Source organism: Hippoglossus stenolepis, chromosome 15 (assembly GCF_022539355.2).
Source record: "Hippoglossus stenolepis isolate QCI-W04-F060 chromosome 15, HSTE1.2, whole genome shotgun sequence".
NCBI lineage: Eukaryota > Metazoa > Chordata > Actinopteri > Pleuronectiformes > Pleuronectidae > Hippoglossus > Hippoglossus stenolepis.
Window position 1 is genome coordinate 22,126,834 of NC_061497.1, and position 21,874 is coordinate 22,148,707.

The 21,874-nt window shown below is 42.8% G+C and overlaps 1 protein-coding gene across 1 annotated transcript in view; it reads right to left on the minus strand.

Annotated features, from left to right (window-relative positions):
* Positions 1 to 21,874, minus strand: part of tmem132e (transmembrane protein 132E) — a 334,649-nt gene that overhangs the window by 161,175 nt on the left and 151,600 nt on the right. The gene's annotated exons all lie outside the window — the stretch shown is intronic.

Consider the following 21,874-nt stretch of genomic DNA (forward strand, 5'->3'; position numbering starts at 1 on the left):
GTGTGTGTGTGAGAAACAAATGTCTTGCAGAATTAAGCCTCGACCGGGTCAGGCGGAGATCTGACCCATTTTACATCTTGTAGCGCAGCTTGCAAATAATCGGCGTTGAACTATTTTTGGCACGAAAGTCTCGCGGCAGGAGTTTGATTTAAAGTGAGCGTCTTTGTTGTGTTACAGTGCAGCGCGGTGTCATTGAAACTCGTCACTTTTTAATTATCCCAAGACCTTAAGTGGAGTTGACACCTTGGTAATAGGCCCATGTGTCCCGGGAGCTCATTTGACACAGTGATAATGTGTCTGGATAATATGATTAGCTGTCCAAACAGTCGCCCGTCCATCAATCACGCAGATTTGCATCCAGAGCTTCCTACGGGGATCGTCAGAGAGAGAAAACATTAGACTAATGTTGGGACCGTGGCATCGATTAATGGCTTTAATAATTTTTATTTTCCATCCGAGGAGCAGAGCGGGGGTTAAAACCAGGTGAGTAACCTTCGCCGGGAAGCAGCCGAGCGATCGCGCTGCGGAAAAAGAAGGAAAACCCCCGGAGGGGACTCGGGATTTAAATATTCACACAACAAAGAGAGCCGGGGATCAAGTTTGTATCTGCACATCTCCAATAACAGAAAACAGATGGAGCAAAGGATTATGGGAGGTTTTAAGGGAGGGGATGGGGTGAGGGGGGGGAGACAATGTCAACAAAACAAAACAAACCACAAATCAAGCACATCGCTCTTCAGCTCGGAAAGAAAACTAAACTCCAGATCACCCACTTTTCCGTGTAAAGGAGGCAACCTACCGAGGGCCCCCGAGCATTTGTCTGAAGACCTGACGTGGCTGACAGTGAGAAGGAGCGAGATGGCAGAGAGACGCAAAAGCTGAGTGATGGGTTACGCAGCCCCCACTGTCTCCTTGCATGTACTTAGGAGCTGCCAAACCTTTTGTGATATTAATGTCATCTGCTTTTTGTGTAATTTGACTGGGGAGTTCAAATCTTGTCTCAGCTTTGCCTCTCTCGTGTCTGCAGGGTCTGGCGTCTCTCGCAGAAGAAGAAGAAGAAGAGGAGGGAGGCTTGTTGGGCTTCGGTTTCAAGCAGATGTCAGACGCACCTCACTTCCTGCTATAAACCCGGGATGAGTCGGCCTCTCGCAGGAGGGAGGAGGAAAAAAAAAAGGTCATTTGGCAGAGCTCTCGGCATTTCACAGCGATATTTCTTGTGTATGAAGTGGCAAATGGGAGCTTTAACTCACAGATGGCACGCACTCTGGTGAGGGCCATAAACCCCCCCCCCCCCGCTTCCTCTGACGGATTTGTTTGTGTCAAGCACCTGATACACGTCCAAGAGGCCTGACAAACTGCGACAGCGGCCAGCAAACCACGGGGTGTTCATGCATGATAGCGGCGGATTTCTAAGGCGCACCTTCGCGTCGGTTACCTGCGCCTCCTGACGAGGCATTCATGTCCTGCTGCCGTCCTCCGCTACCTGCCTGCACCTCAACAGAGACACCACGAACAAAACAAAGAGTGGGGGTGTGCTGGATGTGTTTGACTGGGACGTTCCTGGGTCTGAGTCCAGGTGGGAGCTCTTTTGGCATCGCCTCCCTCGAGCTGATGTAAAAAACCGCGAGGTAAACAAGAACCAGACGAGAAACATTTTTAATCCGTTAACAAGAACCCAACATCCGCCTGTCAATCATCTGACTGTGGAAAGAAGCAGAGCTGCTGCTGCTGGATTCATTAAAATGTATATAAGCACATGAAGGAAATCAACTTTTAACCTAAAAATAGAAGCTTTAAAATTTGTTTCTGGAGAATGTTTCCTCTTTCATTCATTCCCACTTCTCACCCTGAGCGTCTGTTCTACGTAACTTCGGTCAGGACGATCGAAGAAGTCATTAAAAACCAGCGTTTATATCATAGACTATAGAACTGGATGCAGATTCCTGTTCTGGAAAGTGAAGCCAATGTGGAAGTGACACAAACATGTGTATTATCTCAAATGACCAGTGGGGGGCTCCACTGGTTTTAAAAGAAGTCAGTCTCCATAGAAGTCTATGAGAAAATGACTTGATTTATAACGTCAGTCAACATTAAGGAGTTTAGTCTCAATCTCTAGTTTCAAGTCTTCTTCAATACAGCTGATGTTCATTTAGTAAATTATGATCCATTCAGAGTCAGATAGACCATAAAGCACCATATGGACTGATTGCATGGACACCCTTTGATTGACAGCTAGAACCCTCCAATGGGTGCAGGTGGGTGTGCAGTGTTCTTAATCTCTTCCTCAGGCTCCACCCCCAAATATGGTTATTTATGGTTTCAAAAAACCAAGATGGCTGCCAAACTCTAAGCTTTAAAACAGAAGCTCACAATCCGATGGGTGACGTCACGCTGGGCTCGACACTTGGTTTATCTCCCGATATTTACTTTTAAAAATATGAAAAAGTCAAGACAGAGTTTGGTGGATTTGTTACAGCCGCAGCTCTACTGGCGCGGGAAGCCGGGGATCATGGGTAATATCCAGCGTTCAGTTGCGTTTCAGCTCAGTGAGTTGGACGACGCAGTCAGAGCTCAACCCACTGATCAGACTCGAAGACCACTTGATCTCTCGGAGCCCCAGCAGAATGAATGTGGCTGCAGAGGGCGCTGTTGCTTAGTAACAGCTATATAGTGTTTGCTTTAAGGAATATTTAATGGAGATATAAATGAAATCCCCCCCCCACTAATATTGCTACTGCTGCACTTCCCGGTATATTTACTACATCTACTGGGGCCTGTTGCGTAGAGAAGCCATCCATCACCAGGATGACCAGGCTCCCGCATCCTTCCTGCCCGCCCGCCCTCTGTGTCCGACCCTGACCTCCGACCTCCCTGTGGAGCGCCGGCGTCTGATGGAAACTGTCCTGCATCAATAATAGATCACATTACATCTTTTAAAAAGGGGTGGGGTAGGGGACGATTTATTTGCTACAGCTTTTTCCATTTCCCCCCCCGTCTTCTTCCTCCAAGCAACCAGCCCGACGCTCGGGGGTTTCACCGATGACACAGGAGCCTGCACTTTTTTTTACGCCGGATTTCCATATTCTGATTCATGTTTTGGCAGCTCTCAAATCAGACAGCCTGCCCACACAGAGGCTTAGCAACATCAAAAGAGCCGCACGTCCGCCCTCAGATGAATATCTCAGGCCACGAGGTTTTTGGGTTGAGAAGCGACAAAAAGAAAAAAAACAACGGAGCAAATACCACAAAAACAACACGAGCCAGGAGCCACTGGGCAGGGTTTCTGAATAATGCAGGGATCCTGTGCAGAGGCGAAAGAGAGAGGGAGAATTAACAGGAGCCTGAGTTAATGGCTGGAGCCGGTGGATTGAATTTCAGCAGACTGTGGCAGCGGCTATCAATTGTGGCGCAGATAATCAATGGAAAATATGGCCTCCGTTGTTACGGCTCTGCTGCGAGTTGGGTTTTTCTGCTCTGGATCGTGTCAGACGGGCTCAGAGGAACGTCACAACCTCACTACCTCGTCACAATAAACTCATGTTGATGTTTATCTGTTCCAGGGAAGCAAAGCAAACTCCCTTGCAGCAGTCAGGGGTGAAAGTATTGCTCAAGGGCATCCTGGTGCAAATAAAGACAAGTAGAGCGATCCTTTTTCTCTATATATATGATACTGGGCTCAGTATTTGCTCTGTATAGACGACCCAGACTGTACGTGATGTCGTTTTATTCAGGATTAAGATCCTGACCGGGCCGAGACATTATCACAGACAAATGACCTTGGCCCAAATAGTCAGAATAATGTTTAATTTTCTTGGATCAGATAGAAAATATTCCCAGCCCCTGTTATTACTAACCACAAGCCAATTAAGTAATTTTATTTTTATCTGTTTGACCTTAAGTCCCCGGTGGGGGGGGGACTACCATAAAATGAGATAGATCTTATATCTCGACCTTTTGAAAGGCATTCATAAAAAGGTCAGACTTTACTGAGCAAATGTTCCTGCTAATGAAAAGGTTTTCTTATTAGACGAAGACCCAAAGTTAAAGTTGGTGGATTCTTTAAAGTTAAAGGTCGAAATATTTCCACCATTGTGTCCATATATATTTAAAGGAAATTTAATTTCTAACTAAAAAAGTAACGTCTTCTAACGAATGTAACTATGTATTATTGTTTTCTTTAGATTGTAACTGGTGCGTCTACATGTCTGAAAAATAAATAGATAAATAATGTGTATGGACAAAGGACTAAATTACTTTGTGTAAAATGTATAAAGAAAAAAGTGAAGCCATATCATCTCAATCGCCCCCTGGTGGCTGGCTGCTGTACAGCTCATAAACCCTTGTTCTTCCATGTTGGCATGAACAAAACTAAAATGGCGGCACCCGTCTCCAGGATAACGGGAGGAAGTGGAAACATGTCGTCCATTTCTATATACAGCCTATGGTACATTCATTAAGTCCATAAACTGTCAGGGTGTCGTTATCTCTTTGAATGTGGACGTATTTATGATTTTCCTCATACTTGACTCATTTAGTTCATGTGCAACAGTCAGTTGTTCTATTAATGAAGTGCTCCTGTGTCTGTTCTGTTTAATGACCTGTCGTATTTGGAACAACAACCTTTATGAAGAAAGAAAGTCATCAAGCTGTTTACTGAGGGACCTTGGCCGAGGGGTATCCGCCATTTTTTCTTTCTCTAATTCATTAGTACTATTATTATCGTGGACAGGAAATATGGGGAGAAATAAACCAGCATGACGTGGAATCAAACTGTGGCGTCTGAGGGGGACATTTTACTAAAATTAAAGTTGTAAATTAAAGCAGCAGCTATTAAAAACAACAGGAATCCATCCGTCCATTATCTTACAGAAGGGTCGGAGGGGGGCTGGAGCCAATCGCAGCTGGGGGTCACCCTGGACAGGTCATCAGCCCAAACACAGAAACAATAAATTCAAGTCGAGAGGTGGACGTTCTTGTTCTTGTGTCCCTTGAACGGCCCGTGGCATCGAACATGGCAGAGTACATCTGCTTCGTCGGGACACGTGAGATCCAACCTTGTGACATCGCTGCGTCTTCCGTCCCGCACGGTCCATCAGCCAGTTTTATTTTTGGGAGACGCAAATGGAGTGGGAAAGATTACAAAGTACATCTAAAGGTGAAGAGGGACACGGAGCGAGCACTGGTCCCTAATGGCTCTCATGTAGTATTTAAAGGAGCGGAGAGCAGGAGCCCGGGCGTCCCCCGGGGGGGGGGGGGGCCGGCTGCAGGGTAAACACTCTGCAGGTAATGGCACTGCTTCCATATCATGGCTCCTCTCTGCTGAAGCATTGGCATGCAGGATAATGGCAGTGACAGCAGCTGTGAAACTGTCATGTTGATGATAAAATCGATGCTCGCGGCGACGGGGAATACGCAGCTCGACATTTCCTCCTCCTCTGAACGCACCTGAGCTGCTTTTCATTTTCAAATCCATCATGTTTCGGTATTGATCACTATCGGGAGGAAGAAAGCTACAATCTTTTTATCATTTTCACAAATATACTTTCTTAGTGGTTGTCATTGTCGTGTGTTCGGCGTCCGTGCTGCTGAGCGTCCCGTGCTCGGGGGGAACGCAGCCGCCGCGATGGCGTGGAGGGGCCAGGAAGTCAGATGCTTTGCTAGAAAATGGAAATAAATAAGTCAACAGAACAAATGTTGTTTTGATGAAGTTAAAGTGACTTACATGCAGTCTCTTCTTCGCCTGAGCTCTTATTTCGCATGACAAGACTTTGCTGACTTTCTCCAGAACCAGTGACATTTTAAAAGCCTGGCCCCCGTGTTTGTTGCACTATTGTCCTTGGTGCATGAAAAAAAAAAAAGACACCAAGCACAAATACTGTTTCTCTCTGTGCAGACGGTTGAGATTCTTTGGTGCACTTTGGCTCCTCGTCTCTGCAGGACGGAGGCTCACATCTCAAAGGTTGAGGAGTCAGGACAAAACTTTGAGACGAATTTGGTGCAGGACAGAAAAAACATTAATGCAAAAACTCCGATGGGTCACGGAAAGATGACATCATGCATGTTCAGGAACCTGCAACATCCTCAGATTTTGTTTTCATAGGGAGGATTTAAAGTATATTTATAGTTTTATATAGAGAAATAATATAATATAGCTGAGTTATAGTGTTAGCAGTGTCTTCACCCAGAGAGTGAGCGAAACTTCTCCAACTCAAAGTAACAACACTTCAGTGAAAGTCCTGCAGATGCAGTTCACCAGGTACTGCGGGTTTTGCACTTTTAAAAAAAGAATTGCCAAGTTGACCGATCGGTGGATTCAGACGAGGGCTGACACGTCTCGGCCCGATCGGAGCTACGGGGGAAAACTCAGGAACTCAGACATTATTCTGGTGAAAGAGTGACCGACACACTTAGAGCGCTGTCATCCACTTTCCTCCCAGACACAGAAACAAGCCATTAGAGCAGCTAAATAAAATACAATAAACATTTTGCAAACCAATGCAACCCAGTGCAGCGACAACTAAACCCCACTGACACAGTCTGAACCAACTGCATTGTGGTCCCGTCTCCCTCCATGCACTTTAATACAGTATGCAATACAATCTCTAACTTGAGATTTTTCATTTTATTAATCTTGCAGAATTATTTCCGGATATTTACACAGACATACGCTGGAACTGGTTCAAAGACGTCACGTCAGTGTCCAGCTTTCTCTTTTTTCTGCAGCACTCAGTGAGCTTTTAGTGAAAAGCACCACAGACTCGATCTTTCTCCAGCGTCCATAAAAATCCTGCGACACTAACTTCGCCTGAGTGTTCAGTGAAAAGCCGTCAGTGTAAGAGCAGTGCTCCTCAATGTCATCTGAAAGGTATCACGTGTGTAGTTGTAGTAATATTTCCATATATTCTATGAGACGTTTACTTATGTTTGAGGCCAAATCGAATGTATTTATAAAGTATAACTGATACTAGATGTAATATTCAGTATACTATAAATCAAATTAAACACCAAGTAGATAATACACATTATTACTGGAGAATAAGTAAAATATAAATAATTAAACTTCAACAATTTCAGCATTTTATGGAACAAATCCAGATAAAAGCTCTTGTTAATGTAAAGATTATTATTATTAATACTGTAAAATACTTGATCTACAAACTATTATCTATAAGCTGAAAGAGCGTTAGTCTTTGAATAGACTCCTGTTTATTTATTTATACATTTATTGTATTTCTGACATTGCACTTTAGCTGATATTCACAAGACGACTGTGAGGAATAAATGTGTTTACAGTAAATATGAGTCCTTCTGATATCATGAACGTATATTTTTGGGTAAATGTCCCCGTTCTGGGACTTATCAAGGACGATGTGGACATTTTTGAGAAGTCAAACATTTGCTGTGAGGTATAACTGGAATAGTTTCTGTCCACCGAGCGTTTATAGCAACAAGTCAATAGAAATGAAATCAACGTTCCACATTCAGCAGTGAAGACGTGGACGTTAACAGCAGAAGCATCAAGGCGTAGTTTTATTTATTTCTTCAGATGAGCTGTGTTTCCAGTCCCCAGCGTCTGAGATGACTTGATGGATTCTGGTCAGCTCAGCCTGCGGCTACGTGAGGCTTCAAGGTAGACAGCTAATCAAGGTGAGTGTCGGGACGGGACCTGGGGGGGGGGGGAGGAGGTGCAGACAATACACTTCCTGTCTGAGGAAGAAAAGGAAGCGTGTTCATTCTTAAAGGGTCGGTTCACTCGACAGAAAGGAGACAAACCGTTTCAGCAGTTTTTTAATCTGAGTAAACGGATCCTTTACATACGGGACGGACGAGGATTTAATATCTGAGATGACGTTTGGGTGGAAAATGAAAGTGCATCTTCTTTTGTGTAGCTGTTTTCCTTTGGTCTTCATGTAAAGTGTTTATCTGAGGTTTGTGTTACTCTGGACGAACAATGTGTTTGTGTCTCTCGTCTCCATAGAGATGCAAACCTAACAGGGCCTCATACCACAGCCAGCCACAATGTGATGGAATGCATTCTTTTATTAGATTGAAATATTGTAAAAAATCAAAAGCATCACTCAGCAGAGAGATTCTGTCAAACATGATTATCTCTGAATGTCGTTCACAAGTCAAGTCTGAAAAACCTGAAGAGAGAAACTTAACAATGAAAACCACTGAGCCTAAATTTAGAGTCTGTTTTATTCATGAGTCTTTTCCCAGTGACATTGGCTATTTATGTTTATTTATTGTTTACAGAATAAAAAATATGTTTATTTTCTCAATATAATTTCTCTATATCTGGTTGTATTTGTGTCTCTGTTTCATTTATAGTTATTTATAATAAAGTTAAACTATAAATCAATCAAGCCTTAATTACATTGCTCCGTCATAAGGGTTTGATTTTTTAAGGAATAATTAACATTTAATATATATCAGCTGATGTATTGTTATCAGATATTTTAACTCCCCCCAAAATTCACATTGTTCAGGCTCTTATTAAATGAAGATTTTTGATTTTAAATTTGATTCATACTGCTTCAGAAGCACAACTCCCTTCCGCTGAGCCGCAGTCAAACGGGAATCAAACGTGCACCAGAGAAGCAGCAGACGTTTCTATGTATCTACATCACATGAGTTTATATGAACAGTGTAATATGTGAGGGGGGAAATGTTCAAGCTCAGGATTTCATTTACAAGAGCGGATCTGCTCAGTAAATGAAAGTGTTTCCTGTGAGCCGTGTTTCAGGACAGACGGAGAACTGACAGGAGTTCGTCACGTCACACGAGGATCCGCTCGTCTCGAATTAAATCGACTGGAAAAGACGAAAAAAACAGAACTCAACACTCGCACTTGAACTTTAAGATACTTTGAGCTGATCTGCAGGAGCCAACGAAAGGAGACACGAGTAAAGTCCCCACATGATAAGAGGCTGAACTTTCTTCATTCTCTGCTCATTCTCACACTCTCATGTCGTATTAGTGCACCGGCAGAGATCTGACACCTCTTTTTGGGGAGTTTTGTTGAATATAAATTACTTTATACAGAGATATAATAAGCAAACCTGATAGTTTCTATATATTCACTGATTATCTGTTAGAAATGTCCTTATATTTGACCTTATTTCAGACTCAGCCGCTCAGAGTGTAAACCCCCCCTGCTGGAGAATTGTCTGAGCGGTTGCATCATCCCCTGTTTCACCGAGCCGGGCTGAAAACGTGTTTCCCTGCTGATGTGATTCTATCTCATAACCTCATCTTTCACCGCGTCAGCGACTTCTTTATGGTGCCGGGGAGCACGAGGCGTCGACTATCCAGGGGACGCCGGTTCTGTGGCACAAGCAGAACAACAACTCCCGGGTTACATTTACAAGGCAAATTTACAGTCTTGTTTTTCCTTCAGGCTTTGATAGAATATTTTTTTGCGATCTGCACTAAAATGTGTTCGGTGGGAAAAAGGTTTTATTTATTGTGTTTCATTATATGTTCTTATAAAAAGGGATTTGATAACAGAGATTTCCCCCTGAAGAGGAGGTGAAGGAAGAAGATGAAGATTTATTGTACACTTCTCGGTTTTGCTGCGTGTTATTTTAATCAATTTGCACAAAACAACGAAACAATCCTAAAGGCTCCGATGAATTATTCACAAGTGAAGGTTTTTATTCTCAATATCCAGAACTTCAAGGACTGAACCACATTCTGTCTTTTTAGGACAAATACAAGCAGCACATTAGAAACAACCTAACATTTACCTACTGTATGAAAATCTACTAATACTGAAATGTAAACAAATCTATTAAAAGCACACGTATCATTGAAGTGAATGTAAAAAGGATTTAATAACAAAACATGTATGAATTTTGGAGCATTTCTCTGTGATTATATATTATAACATTGTGGCTGATCCAAGATCTGTTTGTTTCTCTTTCTTTAACTTTGTGAAATAGGACGTTTCTCAAAATGTCCAATGTTTTCCTCGGGAATAATTAATGAATCTCGAAATTTGGTGCAGCTTCATTGAATTGAAGGCATTTTCTACTGAGAGATATTCTTGATTAATTTACTGCACGAGCAACCACTTAATTAACATCATCATTATTGTCTTTATGCATTTCAATTACATATTAAATGTCCTTTTAACTTCATCACGTAAGTGTAATGCAAAGTGTTTTCTATGATGTTGATATAGTGTGAATAAATAATGAATACAAATAATCCCTTCATTAAATATGACCCTTTACATTGAACTTAATAAAGTTACACAATATAGAGTTAAACCAAATATGGATTTAAAATAGATAAAGTCACTGCACATTCTTTGCATGTAAAAGCAGAACCTGCAAAATAACTTGCCAAAAACTGTAAAAACGTAAAGAGTAACTGGCAATGAGATTTACAGTAGAAGTACCTAGTGGAGCGTACCTCCAGTACCTTAAAATGCAGTACATGGATAAATGTACGTAGTTATTATTTTACCACGGTGCGACTTGTATGAAAAGATTTCCCTGCAAGCAGCTCTCAGCAACTTTCATCTCATCAAGTAACTCTCATCGATCCTGACGTGACATGTGAAGTCTGTATTATGAGTCGGTTTATGTGTGCAGCCCTGCAGCGGAGACAAAATAAGAACCACCTCAAATATACTCATAACTCATAACCATATTCAAATATACCCCCACACAGCTCGAGTCAAATACGCCTGAAGTTTGGAAAGAAAAACAATCCTGTAGATTTCTGTCAGACACACACACACACACACACACACACACACACACACACACACACACACACACACACACACACACACACACACACGTCAGGTTGAAAATGGTGCAGCGTTTTGGTGGTGAACGCTTCACCGTTGCAGAGTAACCCAGTTCGTGAAAGCCTGCCACATCATGCATACACAAAAATCAATCATAACCTAAATGGTTTTTCTGGAAAACGATCACCAGATACAGTAACTGACAAGGGAGGGAAATAAAAGATACACCAGCACCCCCCCCCCTTACATACGCTGCTCACGATCACATACATCACTGAGGATGTTGTAATAGCGTATTTATCCTATTATGCACAGACAGCGTATCTCCAGCTTATTACAAGTGCACTTAAGTTGCCATTATTGTGCCGGCATTCTGCAGCTGATAGCTTTTCTGGCTGCGGATCGTATTGCACCAGTCGTCTTCATTATCAGATAACAATTGCTGGTAAATGGTAACAAATAGAGAGGCCGGTGAGTGGAGATGAGGCTCGATAGGATATAATAAACTTACACAGGCCATGTGCATTCACGACTTATTCAATTACACTCTAATGCTCGAGATTATCCAGCGTGTGATCAAATAAGAACCACTTTCCAATAAGGGTGCACCTAACCCGCCCCCGGATGGCAGCACGTGCACTGTCTTAAATGAGGTGGCGCACAGTGAGCACGCTACATCCTGAGCGGCGGTGTCATGGCAGACAGCGGCGCAGCGCACGGCTTCCTTTTGTTCGGTCGGCGCGTACCAATTAGGCACATTGTTCGTGGCAGCACGTGTTCGGGCATCGGCTGGCGCGGCGGCGGCAGCGGCGTTGGCGGCGGCTCTCAGCTGTGTGAATTCCATTAGATTGATGGGTGTATGTGTGCGTGAGTGAATTGCGGAGCGTGCATCAAATCGCGCCACCGTCTACAGAGGATCCATAGATGGCTGCCGACGCTGATACAGGATTATCCTCTGGTGGATTTTCACATTATACATCTCATCTCCTCCTGCAGGAGCCAAGCGGCACAATAGCGAGCTTAAGCTAAACAAACCGATTGCTCATGCAGGATCCTTTGGGCTGGAGACACATCTCGTTATCTTCTCGTTCCTCCTCCATAACGAGAAAGTCACCGGGTTTGAGGAACCCCGGTATTTTTATGTCTTTACGATCTATAGTTCGTCATCCATCCGTGAAAATGTGTTTTTGATTTGTGCAAAGCGATCTTTAATACGAGGGAAAGATTGTGTGACACCAGTATAAATGTACGTAGCTCGTAACCAGTAAATCTGCTTTTTTATGACAGTTTTTGTTTTATCTCCTTTTAGCTCATTGTTTTGGTTTCACAGCCTCTGAACACATTAAATACCTTCAAATTAGGGTTTTAATGCGTTGGGCCAGGTATAAAGTTAGTTTTTTTTTAAAATGATATCACGTTGAACGGACTATTTACTTGATCTTTGTGCCGCACGTGTCTGTGATCAGGGAAAACATTTGGTTCGGGTCGAGCTCGGACAGGAAGTTTCGACCCGAGCGGCACTTTGTCGCAATTGTGCCGAAAACCACGTGTGTTCAGAAGAAGGGACGCACGCAGGCTGCATTCAAGCAAACTGAGATAACTGATAGACGACCAAGGACATCAACGGTTCCACCAATACTCCCAGGATGCAACGCTGTGGCAGATGATGTAGAGGAGTTCACGTTTCAACATTTCAAGGTTATGATTATTATTATTCAAGCTTGGTTGCTTGGTCTTACTGTAAGTATTCATCTCTTTATTTATGATGTATTGTAAATTGTCCTTAGGTATCTAGAAATGTGCCATGGAAATAAATGTAATATTAACATAAACTACCTCCTCGTTCTTTTTTCTTGTGCCTGACCCTGAATATATTCTGTGCCTCACAGCACCTCTGCCCCCAGGTGCACAAACAAATTAAATCAATGCAGCAGTAAGTGAAAATGAAGCAGCATTAGCATCAAACATTTACTTGGAGCTGCATTTTTATCTGTTTATCAATGTATTGGTTCCTCGGGGGACGGAGGAACAAGCTGGAATTGAACATGTATTTACTATCACCTCATAAACACGCTGCAGGGAACATGTTAGCAGCATTGATTTGGATTCAGTTTCTCAGCCACTGCATGAATCTAAATCCAAGTTTTTTTTGCTGTTCTGTGAAGTTTTGGCTCATAAAACCAAAACAATGAGCTAAAAAGTAGAAAATACTGCAGTTTTGGTTAAATGTAAAACAAAACACTCTGAATTCACTGTGGATTTTTCCGTGTTGAATCAAACTTCAGTTTATTTTACCGAGCGCTGTGGGCACCTGAACAAAACCATAAAACAGCTTTTAATAAGGCTGTAATCACTACAAATGGATATTGTTCTCCAAGATTGGATTTTTTTGGGGGGCTGAAAACAATCACCGTGTTTTATGGAAATCACCGTGTTTGTGAGTTGCCGAATCCGTAAATTAACAACATATCCTCATTACGTTAATAGAAAACTGGTTGCAATTGCAATTCCTCCAAAAACGCAGCTGCTGTTGTATTTGGGTATTTGTATTTAAATTGTTATTTCTAGGAGATAAGGTGGACTGAGCAGGTAAAAACATGGAAATACACATGTAGTAAATGTACTTAGATATCTTCCATAAAGCATCATATTAAGCAGCAAATGAAATCAGATCCCACCAGACAAACAAACCACTTTTCATTTATTGCTAAAGTTGTTGGGAACAATGACGAACTAACAAACCACATGAAAACCACACAATGAACTGGAGCAGTAACTTCACGCTGAGACCGAGGTCATCAACATGGTTCCTGCTCACGGAGGATTTTCCTCCTGCCAACACCTCGTAACCCTGATGTCACCTTTTCACTGTCCTCGTGTCCCGGCTGCTCTCGCACCTTAGATTGAGAGGACAGGAGGTTAAGTCCATGTGAGGATGCACTGAGCAGGTTCTGCAGACAGGTCAACACAGCACTGCACGGTCTGGTGAGCACCCCGTTGCAAACACATGACAGGTGGAGTCAATTATAAATCTAGACGGAGACTTTGCTGAGCAATTTTGGGGCTTTTATGTCTTTTCCAAGGTTTCGCTCTTGACAAGGTCAAATCAAACCATCTCCTTGACAACGTCACATCTGGGAGCAACAGTAGAAGAAGAGCAACTTCCTCCTCTGACCAGGCCACTATAAAGAATATTTGTCGATGTATTTGTCTTTATCCACTGCTCACAGTTATTTTAGTCTTTAAAAGAATCACGTGTAGATATGATTAAGCCTCTAGTCGTAGATAATGATTGAACCGGTTAGGCACATCTGGACTGTTTACAAATAAATGGGACCTTCGTCAAATTCAATATTAGAAAAAACTATTATCTTGGTGCCAGCTGTTCTAATTTCATCTCTGAATAATTTGATATTTTGTGAATAATGAGGCCTTAAGTGAAGGAGACAGAAAACTCGGAAACTCTGAAGAAAGAGCTGGAAAATATGACATACATGCAAAAATGACAAGTATGTCTATGGAGGAGAAATCACACCGTGGTTCATGTGTATATTTAGCCACCTGATGTACAGAAAGTACCGAGCGCAGTATCGCCGCCATCTCTGCAATTACATGATTGGCAATCTGAGGCGCACTTGCTGGAATGAAAACCTGATTCATATCCGCCCAAATAAATGCATTTGCAAAGACAATCGCCCAGATGTTGCCACCTGATTACGAGCATCCCCGGGGAAAGTGAATGTGCGTGATGTTTTGTTGGGAAACCATACAGCACCCTCTGGGGTGAATGTCTTATATGATCCATCACTCTTCATTTGGTTCCCTTATGACAGAGTTCTCTTGTGAGGGAGGTTCCTTATTGGCACCGCAAGGTTTTATAATGTTTCACGAGGGGGAAATAAATCCTCCTCCGTCTATATTTAGATCTTAAGAGTCCATTTGACAATATACGAGCATACACATGTGGTTTTATTTAAGGTGCATTAAGGATATAAAGCGTTGTCTTTATAAACCAACATCAAATAGCGATACACAAAGATTATGTTAACGCTTTTGGACGACTCTTAACTTACAGCTGAGGGACAACACTAACGCGTCAGTGCAGTAAGAGACTTTGAGGTAAGACCTACATCTGTTCAATAAGACAAAGCTCAAGAGTTGAGGTGAAGAAGTGCAACACAAATACTCAATAAGTGCAAATTAAGCCAAGTTAAGGGACTTTCAAAGCTGTCGGATCACTGTTCAGTTCACACTACATGACTTGATTGTACAGTAGGTGATCGGGGGACACAGGACACGATGAGTGACGGGCGACAGCGAATCACACACACACGACACAATCTTTCACCAGCAATAAGAACCGAACTAATATGTCTGGTCAGCTCTGATTGGCTGTGAGGAGGTGACAGGTTGGCGAGCGTCTCAAATTGCGTCTTTGAAGAGTTCCCAGGTTGTAACTGGTAACTGCCGGACAAACGATTTGGCGAGTTCCAAACTTTGTTTATGCGTCAGGTGAACTCGGCAGGTTGAGTGTCAGATGTGAGAGAAGAGTTGGTTCTCCAAGATGTTTTTAAAGATACAGAAGCTATGACAGCATTCAGCAGCTTGTTCCACCATCAGGGAACCATGAACATCAACAGTCTGGACTGTCCCTGCTTCGTCTGCAGGGACGACAACGTTCCTCGGAGGAACTCAGCGTTTCGAAAAAAGGAGCATAAGCCTGTAAGATCCTGTTCAGGAAGACGGGCGCGGACGTGCAAGTCACACTGTCGGGAAGTCTGAGTGACTGGAATTTAATTCAGGTGGGCATGGGTGGTCAGTGGAGGTCAATAAACAAGAGGAGGGTTCCCTCCTGCATAGGGAACTGAAACTGAAACCAGCTTGTTAACATTCTGTGCCACGGTTCCTAAAACCTTCCCACTGTACCTGCAGCAGCAGAATCACTACAGGCTGGAGGAATAGGAGGAGACGTGTACAGAAGCCGGCAAATTAGCAGCGGCCATTAAAAAGCCAACTCGACGTTTATAACAAGATGCGGCAAAATCTGTCAAACCCGACAGACGGAACATCGGCTGCAGGTCGGAGGCGGTAATGATGGTGGGGAGAAGTAACAGCCTCACGCTTCAGCTGGTTTCCTGCTAACTGGAGATTATTCCACGAATGCATCAGCTCATGGTGATCGACGATGGACGTTACAGACGGGGAGGTTTTATTAGTTTTGTCCATTTTTATTCCCAAAAATACACATCGCTTGAACAATGTAATGCAGATATAGCAAATTATTTCTCCAGAGATTCCCCCGATAGAGTAAACTGACATCTTAAAAACTACCGCTGTACCAATTATGTTATTAAGTTAATATTAAGTGTTTCCAACTATATTTATTGCATCGGGCGACTTTAAATGTTCATAAACTGTTGATTTGATCCGAGCTGCAGCTCAGGAACGAGATTTAGGAGTTAGAATTTAAGGTGACATTTACTGAAACAGTTTCTTTCTCTGCGGACAGACAACGTGTAGAAAATGATCTACAGTGAAATTCACAGCACAAAAACATTTTCCAATGAAAAGAAATGTGTGAAAGATTAACAGGCACCTTCTAACCTATAGAGACATTCAACCCCCTGTGATTGTTTCCATCGATACACTATCTGTCTCCGTGTTCTCGTGGCCTGGGTAGAAATCAAAATCTATGAAAATACTAAAAGGTCACCGGACTCTGCTTGACACACATAACACCGCAATAAAATAAAAGCATTGCATTACGTCGTCGCTTCCGTGTGGTCGTAGGTGAAAGAGCAGAATCTCTTTTAGCCTTTTTGGATTAGTGAGTAATGGAAATTAAAAGGCAGCGCTCGTCGACCGGCGCTGAGCGAGGAGAACGTGGGAGATGCTCACGCTGCCCACACACCCTCCGTGTAGCATTAATATTTTGTACCTGCCCACAATGCTCGGCGCCTGTAGGTAAACAAGGCAGCCTCCTCGTCGTCTCCGGAGGCTCATTAAAATTTGAGTGCCGGCTCCCCTTGTCAAACACAGAGTGCTTCTCTTTTGGGGCCTAACAGTCCAATAAATGTGATGTAGCTCAGCTGGAGTGACCGGCGCCATGTGGCGAAATGACTGAGACGGGGGGGGGGGATTAGCTGTGGGACGTCTTTCAACTCTAAAGATGGCGTTTCAAATGAAGGTTCATCGCCCGTCACATCCTTTCACCCTTTATGAAGCAAACATGTAAAAAGGGAGATGTTGCATAAATGAAGCAATTTCAACGTCCAGCCGCCTCCGTGTCCATCTCCTCTCTGATCCATCGGAAGACAACACATTTAATCCATGACTTGCTTGATGTGGCTGGAATTTGCACCAAAGGAAATACCATCCGAGTGTGAGTGTGTTAATTAACCAGGGGCAGAGAGAGAGAGAGAGCGAGAGAGAGAGAGAGAGAGAGAGAGAGAGAGAGAGAGAGAGAGAGAGAGAGAGAGAGAGAGAGAGAACATGACGTACTTCTGCACAGAATTATCTTTTCCCGCCGTCGCTCCCGAGCCCGATGATGAATATGAAGCGAGACCTGTGGTCCGTGAAGAAGCGGTGCGGGAGCGATGACCTGACCGAGCTTTTCTTAGTCACAGCCCCCCCCCATCAAGCACGCCGGCACTTATCAAACGTGGTCCAGCTAAACAACCCCTTCACTAGCTTCCCTGATTACATGGGCACGGACCTCTGTCATTCACCCACATCTTCTGCCACCTACATATTTCAGATCATTATCTGTCAAACTTAAACGACAGTATATATATATATATGGCCTCACTATAGACGTCATCTGTTCCATTATGATCCTCCTCATTTAAAGAAATGTGGGCTGGAAATGACAGCATGATTATGACTTACCTACACGATGAGGACACCGTAGGAATCCACAGGTTAACGGCACATGGAAAAGAAGAGGGGAGCGAAGGAAAGGAAGTTAGTTATAGTTTCAAATCAAGAAACAGACTTCAAGCTCGCACAGGAGGAAGAGATTTAGACGTTTAGGGAAGGACAATATTGTCGTCTTGAGAGCGGCAATGATCCTCCTCCATCATCTGCTCCTGGAGGCCCTGTATGAGTCACTGGAATGAACCCATCCCCCCATCCCAGTCTGCATGGACGTAATCGCTGCATCTCTCCCAAACCACCCGTTTGTGACCAAAGACATTTCCAGCTTTAATTAAAAGCAACAGCTCAGTGTGAGTAATTATTTTATCAGTTATTATAAATTTAACTTCTTTCAGTTTTTGTCTCCCCCCCCCCCAGGATTTCCACAAACAACACCTCTAACTTTGTACTCTGTATTTTCTTTTGGCCGAGTTGGGCCAATATGTTTTTCAGTCATCTATATGGAAATTAATGCACCAAACTTTTATAGCAAAGAAAAGAGTAATTGATTTCACCAAATCTGCCAAATTAAATCGGTGGAAAAAACAAGGTATTTGATCACATAGTTGCAAAAAATTCACAAAACTGCTCATTAATCTGCAACAATGCTAAAAAAATGATTTAATAACATTGAGGTCAGGACATGGACCAAAGCTACAAAGCTTCACCTGATGGTTGCAGCTCATTACCTCAATAAATATTAACCGCAATTTAATACTAATAACATTTTCATAATGTTGGCATTAACAAAGACTGTAGTGTCTAGGTTGCCCTCTAGTGGCTGACTGCACTACAGGTCATAAACCCCGCCTCCTCCATGTTAGCAGATAGGACATGGACCAAACTAAGAAATCACAATACACGTCAAATACAGTTTTTTACCAAACATGGTTTCTGTCATTTTAGGAAGTTCTTATCACACTGATGTACATGTTTCTGATCATTTAGAGTTTAAGTTAGTTGAAGCTGTATAAACAGGGTGACATGTATGATTGACAACTGATTGACAGCCCTTACCCCCGATTGCAGGGGATGGATGATGTCATCAGTGCAAGATGGCAGCATTCGTATCCGGGATATTTTAGATTAATATCTGGACAGTGGAAGGAGGTGGAGGCATATTGTCTTTCTGTATTTACAATCTATGGGCATAAAGACCACAGACATATGGCTGTGGCCAACTCTTGAAGTAATATTCTGTTTAGCCTGTTGAATTCATCCAGATATTAAACCAAATCATCTAAATGATCTGAAAATAAAAATGGAAGTTATTGGTTCAACTTGACCTACAGCTGTTGTGCCCACGAGCAGTTTTAAAAGCAATGTGAGACTCTCGTGCATTTGCTGTCACATTTTCAATTTCAATTTTTACAACCTCTCATTACGTCTTGTGTCTCTAGCCCCAATTGACTGATAGTATCTATGAATCAATCAGTGGTCGATGGGTCAAAAGGTCGGAACAGGGTTTAAAAACAGGCCGTAAAAAAAGACTTTGTGCAAAAGAACATTAAAAACACACAGCCACTCCTCAAGGCTGATAAACGTCTGGTTATTCTCCACACATTCCCCCCGATAATCTTGTTTTTTATCAAATCTGTTGACCTTCTGTTCTTCCCCAAATCGTTCCTCATTCATTCGCATCAGTTGTAAATTGCTGCGGTAACAGTTCCTCCCACCACATCTTCTGTGACTTTACTTTTCTCCTTCTTCAGTTTTTTTATTTTGTTTGCATCCAATCATTGCTTGTCTGCCGAAATATAGATTTCATCAATTATTCCATTTTATATGTATAATAAAAAAAAAGTTTATGAACCTCAGCAGGAGACAGTGAAAGATAAATGAGTGTACAGACTCATTACTCATGACCAGACCGTTCAGAGCAGGGATGCTTTTTTTATGGACACGCAGAGAAATTGACCCTGACATGTTTTGCATAAGAAAATTACCGATGGGTAACTAAGAGGAAATGAACACAACACTCCACTGCTGCAGTTTATCACTTCACACACGATTCCTGTTGTTCAGTGAGACTTTGTTTCAGTTATCTCAGTGTTCATTTCATCAGCAGCAGCTTAAATCCGTCGAGGTGTTTCCGACATATATTCACAATAATGAGATCGCTGTCACCTTCGACCACTGATATCTAATGAGTTCATCCTCAAGTGACAACGGGTCCAAATTTAAAGAAGTTCCCTGAAAGCAGCCTTGAGATAATATGTTCGAGAGGCCAACAACAAGAATTCTCTTGAGGTGATCTTAAGAAAACTTATTCACAAGGCAAACAAAGCTGAGGTCACGGGTCTAAGTCTAATCAGGTCATCCTTGAGTCCAACTGAATGTTTGTGCCGGTTGTAATGAAATGATATATCACGTTCACAAGAACACGACGACTCTGTGACATCTATAGTCCAAGTTAATGTTTGTACCAAATGTCAAGACGTGCTCCAAAAGGTATCCCTGAGTTTTTCAATTCAATTCAATTGTATTTGTATAGCGCCAAACACACATAATATACATTCTCTCAATGCACCTTACACAGAAGGTCAAGATCTTAAAAATGATAGAGAAACCCAACAGCTCCCACAATGAGCAGCACTTTGGCAAATGCTGAGAATAACTGGAAGAAACCTCGAGCAGGGCCAGACTCAATGTGGGCGGCCATCTGCATTCTATTCTGAATTTTACAGGGAGCCAATGCAGAGAAGCTAAGACGGGAGTAACATGACGTCTCCTTCTAGTTCCTGTCAGCGCTCACGCTGCAGCAGTTTGGACCAACCGGAGGCTTCTCACAGACTTACTGGGACGTCCTGATAATAAAAGAGTTACATGAATCCAGTCTCGAGGGAACAAATGCACGGACGAGTTTCTCAGCATCCTTCTAAAACAGGGTGTTTTCTAATTTTCATAATATTGAGCAGGTGGAAGAAAGGTTTCCTACAGAGACTTGTTTTATATGTGGGTCAAATGACATGTCCAAGGTCGAACATAACGCCAAGGTTCCTCAGAGTGGAGCCGGGGGCCAAAGTTTGTGTGGAATATGTTATAGTGAGTTGATGTGAGTGCGTTTGTGCGTTGAATCTATATAGAGAAAATAATATTCTATAGTTTAAGGGGCAGACAAAACAACCTATGTTTAGAACTGTGGATTCCAGATCAAAGCCAATTGACTTACATATAAAAGGAGCAACATTTCTCAGCAGAATCAGACTCTACCACCATTAGTAGACGACAGCTGCACGAGAATCTTCTCTCTGTCAACGTCCTTAAACCGTGACAGACGGCCGTCAGTAGACTAGCGCTTCACGGCTAAAATACTTTACAAGTGCTTTTCTTACAATGGATCACCTGCGTTTATCCAACATGGAGAAGATGAACTTCTCAGGAGACACGGTAAGTTTTGTTCTAAGCAGGAGAGACTTCAGGTGAAACAGTTTTTTAGTTTTACACCTCTTCAAAACTCTTTTCTTACTTTACTGTAGTTTTACAGACTTTAAAAGCAGACGTGTGTAAATGACTAAACTCCAATCAGCTCTGTCCCTTTGAATATATCTGAAGTTAGGATGGGACTGTGTATTTACCTGTTATATGTATATTTGTGTCTTTCAGTCACTTGGAGAAATACACTTTGATGATGCTGCTCAACAAAACGGGTACGGTGTCGACGAAATGCTGCAGGCCCTCTGCCGAGCCCTGCTGGACTCAAAGAGGGAGAACAAGGAGCTGGCTGCTGAGACCGCTGCTCTAAAGGAGGAGGCGACTGAGAAAGGCGCTCTGCACAAGGAGGCTGCGAGGAAGGTGGATGATCACGATGCAGCTCTGACTGAAGGAAACACAGCTCTGAGGAAGCACGACGAAGAAAACGCCGCTCTAGCTGCAATAATAGCAGATCTGAAGAAGCACATGGACTCTACTGCCTCACTTCTGTATCAGGTCAGAGACGACTCGGTCAACATGGAGACGTCTGTGGACACAGCAAGAGCCAATGAGGAAGAGTTTGAGAAGGACCTTGAAAATCTGAAGACAATAATAATGGTGAAGGAGGAAGAAAACTTCTGCCTGAGGGCTGATCTTCAGTTCCAACAACTGGAGAACCAGAAAGTGGAAAACCAATGGAAGGTGAAATGTCAAGCTCTGCAGGAGAAGCTGAGGTGCATCGTCCTGGAAGAGGAGGCCAACTTCGAGCAGATAGAGGATCTG